Raw genomic sequence first — 9,238 nt, 5'->3', positions numbered from 1 at the left:
CACTGAAAATAGGAGGAAACTGTGCTATTCTTTCTTCTTATCACTCTTCCCTTCCCCATCTTCTCTCTTCTCCCTTCCCACCTCTGTCCTCAACCATGAGCTATCACTCCTGTTTCCTTTACAATGGCTCATGGGATCTTATATGAAACTGCTTCATCTCATCCTCTTTTTGCCTTCTTATGGGCTGCTGTGACTTGCTGTGTGTCTCACAGAAGCGCAAGAAAGTGAACAGTGGGAGGGCATGGCTAGGAGCAGGAGTGGTGGGGATATTGGGGATTGGGGCTGGACCTGCTCCTTCAGCAGCACTCTGCTGTTACTTTCTCTCAAGCTGTATCATTAAACTGGGCCCTCATTGGGCCCACGTGCTGGACAGAAATAATGTCATTAATTTTGTTTATTCTTTAGTTTGAACATTTCATGGAACAACAGAGTCACTGAGTCAGTTGGATTGGAACGGACCTCATGAGGTCTCTAGTTTGCTCAGGGCAGGGTCAAAGGGACCATTAAAGGTCTGGATAAGGTCCTCAAAGGTTTGATTGCTCTACTGGCCCTAAATATTTGCCAATGGCCTTCAGACAAAACCCCCAAACCCTGGGTTTAGTTGTAAGATACACCTGCTGACAACATGAAGAGCATAAAATAATCTAGATTGACAGGAAAGGAACTAAGTGAATTCACCCTCCCTGCCGGCCCATGAAAGACATCCTCTGTGTAAGTGGCCTCATATTCTACTTCTGAACCTGCAGGTTTGCAGAATGTCTCTCCTGGTACGCTGGTTTGTTCTTCAGGGTGTCCCTGGAACACAGTTTACCACAGTAACACCTGACAGGTTCAGCTGAGAGTAAATAGAAAGATGTTATTGCCTCATAAATAGATGAGGCAAGGGATGTCAGGGATGGAAAATATTATCTCCATTTTATAAAGAAAATCTTTAGTGAATTTTTTTTCCCCTCCAGAGTCCCAGAGAGCATGTGCAGCAGTGTAGCAATGAGGACATCAACCTCCTGAGGCTCAGCCCAGTGTTTTTCCTGAAAAAATGATCTTTCTTCAAAGCTGTTATCTATGAGGATTTTGCTAGCTGCTCACAGCTCTAAGATTTGTTGGGGACTTTTGCCTAAGCTCATTCTCTTTCTTGAATACCAGAATGCATTTATTTCCCTGATCTGCTATCACACAATTTCTTTTTAAACAGAGCTTACTGTTCAATCTTATGTCAGACTTTGCATTTTTTCTTGTGCCATACACAGATTTTTCTTTGCCTGGTGTGCCTCCATGCACTTTATGGAGATTATAGCTGCTCTGGTGCATGCTATCACTGCCTTACTCTCCTCACTTTTAAAACCATCTGTAATTCCATTACAAATTATTCCCTCTACAAAATGTTCCAACATCGATACGAAAGATATTTGAAAGGCTGTGGCAGAGCAATCAGATGTCTTGCCTTTTTTTTCCCAACAGTTGAACACATGGTGCCCACATACAGAGTTTTCATATGGGTGCAACGATCTTCTAATATTTTGATTGGAACATTCATTTTGTGCACTCTCTGCAAGTTCAAAGGTGAATGAATTATGTTAATCCCATTCTCCTGCACAGTGTGAGCTCAGCTTTTCAGCTTTTCTCCACTGGAACCTTTTTTTCACTTGTGCTGATGTGCACTGAAATATTCTGTCTGGGTTGTTCAGTGTTTCCTGAGACTTCCTTACAGTTTTAACTGCTTGGGTGGACAATTTCACCCACTCACGGTTATTGCTCTCACCATTCGAAATCTGTCTTCCTTTGCCTTTTCTCATTTACATTTACTTTTCAACTATTATATGAAAAGACTCTTGACCTTTGCTGTCTGCCAAGATTCATAGGCCTCAGCGTTCTATGTTAGGGGTAAAAACGGGTGACAGAGTGAGGTATCTCTGAGGTAATCCCTTTTTACTCATGCAGCCCTTAACACAGAAAGAATTAAACACTGGGAAGCATCTATTTGCTTGCAGCTCAAAGCAGCTTTCAGCCCACAGTCATCTTCAAGCTCTTGATTTTTCTCCAGGTCACATTTCTACTAAAAAAAAATTAAAAAGAGGTGGGTTTGTGTTTCCCTGTGTGTTGTTTCAGAGGTACTTCCACTCAAAACCAGCCAGAATGATTCTGAGTGGCCCCATCTTGCAATTTCGATGGGGAAGCAGAGAGGTCTGTGTTATGGTTGGAAAGCAAGATGTGCTTTATCTGAGTAGTGAACAGTTTTACTGCAACTAAGAAAGAGCAGCAACTGGATTCATTGGTGTCCTTTGTATTTTCCCACCCAGTGACTGTATTGTTGGTGCATCTATAGTGCCCTTATTGGAAAACCTCTACAAAGCCAACTCTAAACCCTTAAATTGACGATTATCTTCCAGAGACGTGTCGAAAAAGATGGCCAGGTTCTCCAGCATTTCACAGCAAAGGAATCACAGAGCAACTTCACTTTCAGCAGTGTTAAGAAATGATGTGTATGATCCAGAAACAATAATGCAAGTGTATCACCAGTAGAGACAGTGACATGATCTGGCTTTTCAACCTGGCTGCTTTTCATACTCATTCCTTCTGATGCTAATTCCCCAAATTAAATTTGCAGTGAACATATTAACTCTCTGGTAATATGGCTGCATCTGTACTCCTAATTACCAGAAGGTGTGGCCAAAACATTTCCTGAATCATTGCCTGGTCTCTGTGCTAAGGATGTGTGAAAGGATTTTGGAAGGTCAGAGGCTTTCTGCATAAAAAACATCAAATGCCTTAAAATACACCGGCTCTACTGCAAATTTTGAAACTTTTCTTGAGCACTTATGTTAGCAAAATTTACTTGCTTAAAGGCATGTGATAGACAAAGTGGGTTAGAACATGGCTAGGTCTAATTCAATTTTGTATTCAAATGATTATCCTCAGGAAATTTATACTTGATACTTCTAATTTTCAATCTAGTTTCTTAGGAAAGAAATAGAAAAAAAAAAAAGAGGAAATAACTGCATTTATATAGAAAATATTTTAATACCTACTTAAGACCTACTGTGACACTGGGACTGAGCAATGTCTGTAGACAGGCAGTGCAAAGGTGTCTGAGTACCTTATTTAGTGCTTGCAAGTAGGCTGAACCCTAACTCCTCATGCTTCTGTTTAAATGGGCTATTCCGCAGGTCATATTTCTCAGTTTCTACAACCAGCTTGTCAGCTGGTTAATATTGCAGAGATTTACAGTAAATTCATGAATGCCAGTTTCAAGTGTCAAAGCTCCTTTAAAAGAAAAATAAAGTTAACCTGGGCAAAATGAATAATACATATTTTACAGCCAAAAAGCAAGTTTCTTTTAAGTTTCAGAAGAACTGCTAGTTCCTACAGCCTATGATTGCACCAATATTTTTTCCTAAGGAACAGAAAGCATTTATACCTTGATATCTTATTCCTTAAGGTGTACCTATGCTTATAAATTTAAGTATATTTCATCTCTCCGCTCATTGTGTACTCTGGCAGATGTTGGGAAAGATGTAAATTTTTGCTTTATGTATGCCACAGCATTAGCAAATAGTGTCACCCCTAGCATTTCCTGGGAAGTAACAATTCTCAATTTTTCTCCTAAATTAAACAGGAAGAAAACACTTTTAAATTTCTTCCCCAAACTTTACTAGGGTTGCTCTTCACAAGAAAACAATGCCTCATTGCTGCAGTCCCTGGTGTCCATGCTTGACTGCATACAGCTTCATACATGACATCTTCATGCTGAAGATCCTGGAATGCAACGTAAGTCTTATTTCCAGGTTTTAATTAAAAGTAAAGAATGCAGGAACTACAAAGGAAAACCACAAAGGGTCTAATGTTTGCGGTTCAATTATTTCCAACAGATGAAAGACAGGTAAAAACTCTTCAAAACAGGCCATGCAACATGACCCATGGACTGAAATTGAAATTTTCAGTGATTTGGAAGATATGCAACTCTGTTGTCCTGGGATAACATGACTATGATTCACTGCCTCAAAAGCAATCACAGATCAGCAACTATTTTCTGCCCCCAGCCACTCTATCCCATGTCAGAGTGAAGGTCATAACAATTTTCAGCAGGCTGGTGAATGCCTGGGGATTTTGTGGTTTGTGTTTGTCAGGAGTATGTGAGCACAAGCACTGTTCAGTTTGTCATCTAGTTTACAAGTGCACAGGGCTTGTATCCATAGCTATTATAGGTTAAAAGTACTTATGGAAAGCTAAGGCATGAAAATAAGAGTGCGGCCCCTGCCTTTGTCTATACACTTTTGCATTGGTAAACTGGAGGCCCCAGAATGAATTGAAAGGGTGTCCCCAGCAACACAGTATCAATTGGGGGAATTTTAATGAATTTATTACCAATAAACATAAATTTAAGATCATAAAGGCAAAAAAAATAAAAAATATGAGCACTTACACAAGTATCTATTCCTGTTCTCAAATTACCTTTATACTCTGTTGAGGTTATGGGCAGCACAGAAAATGGGGAGGTTTGCATAATGCTTTTCTGCTGCCCTTTGCTGCTCAGTGGTTTTCCTGCCAGGCTTTCTGAGTATCCCTGTCTCAGTTTGGGTCCCCCAAACAGGGTGAACAACCAAACAGGTGAACCTGCTAACTTCTGTGCTTTATAGGGGGAAGACTTCAAAAGAAGGAGGGTTGATAAAGGAGCTGTGAAGCACCTGTGGTGGGTGTATGGCCAGCAGATCAGGAGAGATGGATCAACACCAGCAAAAGGGAGTAAGAGCCCAGAGGGGCTTTATAAACCTGTAACACAGAGAGGCTCTTAAGAAGGGTGAGGAGATTTGTACGGAAGGACAAGATGTGAATAGCAGTGGACAAAATTGTAGCACAGTAGGGCAGAGATGAAGAAGGTCCCAGAGAATATTTAGCTATGACACTGCAGTTGGGCTTCCTGAGGAGAGGGCTTATGCTGAGGGAAGACCACCAACTCTTTGGAAGTGATGAGTGTCTAAATTTCAGAAGAGCTGTGGGAGGCCTTGTCTGAAATGCCTACTTTTGTCTCCCTGAGCTGGTATGTCCTGTGGGGATGGCTCTGCTACACTTGAAACAGCAAAAAATTCCCATGTATCCTGGAGGCCACAGAGCACTTACCTCAGAGTATACCACAGTTCCATTACACCTTGAGACATACTAGATACTTCCATTTAATCTGCTCTTAAATTTGTCGTTATAATCACAACAATTTTCTACTTTTAATTTTCTTCCCCCAGAAGTGTTATACAATACTGCTACTGAAGAAAATAAATGGATGTCATGAATCCAGAGATCCCTGTGTCTGAAAGAGCTCAGGGACACATGCTAAGGAATTCTCAACCATGATTTTGAAAGAAGTAAATGGAAAATTTTCCAGAACTTTACTGGTCTCCCACTGGCCTGCTGATTTTCATTGCGGAGGAAAAAAAAAAATATATATATTATTTATATATATATATTATTTATATATATATATAATTATCATATATATATATATTTTTTCCCCATGTATTCTGACATCGCTAACATTGCTGTTGCTGAACATACATCCATGCACATTCTTTGACGTAAATGTTTAAAACTTTTCTGATGACTCCTTTGAGGTGAATGCTAATACATACACTCCCCTCCTTCCTCATGAAAAGCAAAAACCTATAGGAACAGTACTTTTGTGTTGGTTGCTGCCACGTAAAGTATGTATTGTGGAGATGAGTCAAAAATGTATGAGTACAGTTTGAAGGAAAAGGCTCTAGTAGAAAGAAGGTCAAAACCAGAAAAGAAGAAGAGACCAGTTATAAATTGAGAGAAGTTCCAGAAAAACTGGCTAAAAGCAGCAGTAAGAGGGGCAGAAAGGGAATCCCTCTTTATCCACAATAAATTCAGCAAAGAAAATAAAGGAAGGAAGTGGGGAGGCCTCCAGTCTGCAAACACAACACCCATATTTTCTGCTGTGCCATCTGTTTCTATGCCTTGCCACTGCCTGGGCTGCAGTGCATTACTACGTACAGCTGCTGCTGCCAAATGCCCAGCTAATTTTAGGGTACTTATCTGCGACTGAGCTTGGGTAAGGAGTTGCTCAGCCTTCGTTTGTAGGAGATGACACATGAGATCTCCCACCTGCTGTGCATTTCCTGACAATGTCCCTGGGGGCAGCTATGCAGTTGTGGGGTGAGAAAGAAGGGTCACATAATTGATTAGAAACTGCTCAGTTGTCACCAGCGTTGACTATAGTAAGCAGTTTGTTTTCAGCTTGGGCTGGTGTTGACTTGCAAGATAAGTATATTCATCGATATTTGTGTAAAAAAGTGAAGGTGGATACAGAAAAGCCTGCAAACAATAGAAAATGGCATTGTTACAGCAAGACAGAAAAGAACCATTTCAGGACCACAGACTGTGCCGTGTGTCTGAACGGGGCACTTACCCTTACTCCTGGTTAGGGGAACTTCCTCTTGGAGCACTGCAGGGAAGACTTTATCTGTAGAGCTTCCACTAGTTTCATTGTTTATCTATATGCATTGTGTAAGGAATGGAAGGGGAAAGGGAGTTACCTGTACTTTCAATAGGATCACCACCTCAGATGGATGTGTATACAGAGAACGGTAAATCTGACAGCAACTCAGCACTGATTTGCCGTAAGGTGTAGTACCAGTGCTTCTCCACATTTGAACCTTCGTGCTGAGAAGGGCCTGAGAGGAGACATTTAAACCTAAGTCAAAAAGCTGGTAGCCAAAGAATATGAAGTGAAACAGACTGACAACAAATACTGAACTGCCTATAGATTGATCAGTTCTAAATTGATGTGCCTGCAGGAGGGGGAAAAAAAAAAAAGAAAAAAAAAAAAAGGTCTCCTTGATGAAAACCACCTGTTGCTGGAAGCTGAGATTCAAGTTAAATAAACAAGAATCTGTATTAAGAAAGGAAGTGAATGCTGTTAGGAATGTATCATAATGTAAACAGAGAGTGTACCTTCACCTTGAATACTGTTTACAATTCTGGGCACAACAATTTGAAAAGGATAAAACTAGAAAGTGAGTGGATCTAGAGAAGGGTAAGAAAAAATATCAGAGGAACAGAACAGCAAGATGTCTACAGTATTCATGGTGATTATAAAGGTGAGTGCTTTAGAGAAAAATAAATAAATTATGGTGTAACAGAAATATATCCAACACCGACTAGAACAGAGAAGGTCAGACAGAGACATTTGTTTGCTTCCATAATAGAAAAACACACAGACACCATAAAGTTATAGAATCATAGAATCATCTAGATTGGAAAAGACCTTCAAGATCACCAAGTCCAACCGTGACTTACCAGTTTAAAGGAAACAAATTAAAACTGTTAAAAGGCTGCTTTTAGAAACATAAATAGGATGCAGCTGTGTATGGACTACTGTAAAACATGATTTAAAAAGGGGATTAGTAGGATTCCAAGGAGGTCTTCAGACCAGATCTCTGATGGTATTTCAGTGGCTAACACCTGCTGAAGTGTATGTAGTAACTTCAATTAGCAGTGAGCTCAGTTTTGTGAGGTTCTGAACATTTTGGATATAATCCAGCAAGATGCATGCTTTCCTCCCAGCAGGTAAATAGTGCCCCTGATGAGTGCAGCAGAAATTATACTCCTGGAGTAAAGCAGACACTAATATTCTTTGCTGAACTGGTGTGAGCATGTTCAGTACAGTGCTTTCCATAAATAAAATATGCACAATTATTTATCTCAGGGGAAAATAAAATTGCTTCATTGAGGAAACAAATACCCAACAATCCACATACTTTAAAGAGCAACAATACTACTCATATAATGATATACAAGGGATGACTCAGATATGAGGAAGAATTGAGCACCAGCTGGAAATACATGCTGGTTGTTTATTCCACTGACAAGAAAGATGTTACATAAAAGTAAATAAATAAATAAATAAAAATCTTTTAGCTTAAAGCTGCATTTCACTGTCTGACACTCTATTTTGGAAGAAATGAATAGTTGCTTGTCAGTATGCTTTAGTGAAAAGAAAAGACAAGCATTTTTTTAAACAATACACCCACACCTAGAATATTTAGTGAGTGAAATACATGAATCAAATACAGTAAACACTTTAGAGGAGTTGAAGTTCTGGTACAGCACTGCAGAGAGCTGTTAGGATTAGTTGCATGGTACGTGTTCCTTGGTGGCAAAATCAGCTTCAAATTTGCCTGACCTCCCTCCACTGCCCTTCAGCCCTTTTTGCCTGCTGCCACGCTCATTTAAATGTGCCAGCACAACTGCTGGTGGGATCATTTCGTGGAACAGATTAGCGAGGTGATCTGCGTTAAAATGCAAGCAAGCAAGCAAACAAACAAACAATTACAAAACCCCCAAATGCCTTTATTTTTTATTTATTTATTTTTATTTTTTTCCTGGAGGTTTTCTTTTTGTCCTGGACTGTCTTAAGGGCCTCAGACACAGAGCATTCCTCAAAGAATCGTGTTGCCACTGTCAAGGAGATGGCAAGCTCCTGCAGAGGGGCAGCAACTGGGTCAGGGCAGCGCAGAGAAACTTCCCAAGGCAGTTTTGTCAGCAAAAATAACATTTAATTGCCCCACAAGTCTTTCTCTGGAATCAACATTACAGCAGGGTCTCATTCCAAAGCTGATATTCATCCCATCTCTTTGTCACTTTTATACGTGTATATACATATATATATATATATAAATACAAATATCATATATGTCTGTGTGTGCATGTCTGTATTTGGAAAATATAATTAGTGTCTCATTAAGGTGTGAGATTTTTTTTTTCTTTGAGAAAAGCAGAAAACAAAACCAAACACATGCAGGCAAGCTGATCTGTTTGGAGATGGTTTTAAAAATGCCTGAGAAAACAGAGTGGAATGTCAGTAAAGACCCATACAATAGAGTCCTAGCTGCCTGCCATACCAGCATTCCTCTATTGAATGAATGTGTGCTGAAGTATGGAGCAACAACAGCCCATACACATGGGCAGAGAAGCAGGTGGCAGGCCACTCCATTAAAACGGACGATTACAGCAATCCCAAACATTTTGTGGTGTTTTTACCTCCATGATCTGAAACTGTATTATAATGCAGTGAAGTGCGAATGGCTCCTTCTTAGTGGTGATGAATCTGAAGAAATACCTACTCAGGTATCCTGAGTACATCCTTTTTGTGCCAGCTTCTATGTACTTGCACCAAATAACCCACTCTTCCCTGCTTGCTAAAGCATGTTCTGTGTCTGTCAGCTTT

This window comes from Anser brachyrhynchus, assembly GCF_964034855.1.
Source record: "Anser brachyrhynchus genome assembly, chromosome: 2".
Taxonomy (NCBI): Eukaryota; Metazoa; Chordata; class Aves; order Anseriformes; family Anatidae; genus Anser; species Anser brachyrhynchus.
The sequence above is the reverse complement of the archived record's forward strand: the minus strand, read 5'-3'. Positions refer to the sequence as shown.